Raw genomic sequence first — 1,452 nt, forward strand, 5'->3', positions numbered from 1 at the left:
TTTCACTTCATACGTCATAATTGTTTAAATTAATTTAAAATTAGCAGAAGACATAAATTAATTACATAATTAAATCCTTTTCCAGAACAAAAGATAAAAAAAAAAAAAAACGAAAAAAATTTTTTTTTTATTTAAAAAATCATCCGATTATTATTATTATCATTATTGAAGTCATTAATAAAAAGCAGAAGACAATAATAATAATAATAAAACTAACATAAAATCAACGACGATTGAAAAATATTTAAAAAAAAAAAAGAAAATACCTTAAAACTATTAAAAAAAAAAAAATTAACAAACGATGATAACCTAGTTAATAGTTGCAATTATTATTATCATCATCATCATCATCAAACCTGAAGAATGAAAATACCTGAAGAATGTTAATTGAGACTTTTTTTTTTTTTTTTATTATTTATGTATTTTAACAACCGAACCAGTTTATAAACCATCAATATTAAAAAATTATTATTACCGTAAAAGAAAATTTTTTTTTTTATTACCCGAGTAATTTTTCTATTTTTTTCCAAATTGTATATTCGGATTCGTTATGATTTTACTTCCGGTTTAAGATAAAATTATCTCGCACCATTCCCTCCATCCCTACCCCTACCCTCTCCCCGCGTAATCACCACGGTAATAATAATATTAATAATTATAACCGAATTTTTTACTCTTTTCGAGGAAAGAGTAAAAAAAAAAAAAAAAATTTCCAAAATGAAGTAATAAAATTTTTTCGGTTATTTTTCTATTAAACTCGTTTTGGAAAAAGAAAAATTAATAATTTTTTATTAATAATCTATCATTTCGCATTTTATAAACGTAAAAAAAAAATTACCGTAATAAAATGATGATAATAATAATAATAATATTAATTTATCGACAACTTTCTATCAACTCTCATCAACCAATAAAAAAAAAAAAATTTTTTTTATTTGATTTGATTGACCGTTTTTTTTTTTTTTTAACAAACAAACTTGAGAAAAAATTTAAAAAAAAAAAAAAAGAGCAAAGAGAGAGAGAGATATTGTGTGTGAGAGAGACAGTAATGAGAGAGAAAGAGAGAGAGAGAGTGGGGTTTGTGTCGTATAACGCTACTCTTGGAATGAAGAATAATTAACACAAAAAACTTGATTAAAAAAAAAAAAAAACAAGAATATTGTTTTTTTTATTATTTTTTTCATAACTAAAACAAATAGAAACAAACAACAAAAATTTTGTTGTTGTTGTTTTTGGGCGCGTGTAATATTTAAATAAATTCGTGTTATGATTTTTAACCGGTCATTAATTAATTACCGGTTGTAAATTTTTTTTGTTTAATTTTTTTTTCGTACGTTTTTCTTAATGGTTTTTTTTTTCGGTATACGATCGAATGTTCCACACGCTTCCGGTTGTTTAATGAATAAATTTTTAAATTAACTACCACTACATTCTTTTCCAGGATCAAAAAAA

Source organism: Pediculus humanus, genomic scaffold (assembly GCF_000006295.1).
Source record: "Pediculus humanus corporis 1103172108212 genomic scaffold, whole genome shotgun sequence".
Classification (NCBI taxonomy): domain Eukaryota; kingdom Metazoa; phylum Arthropoda; class Insecta; order Psocodea; family Pediculidae; genus Pediculus; species Pediculus humanus.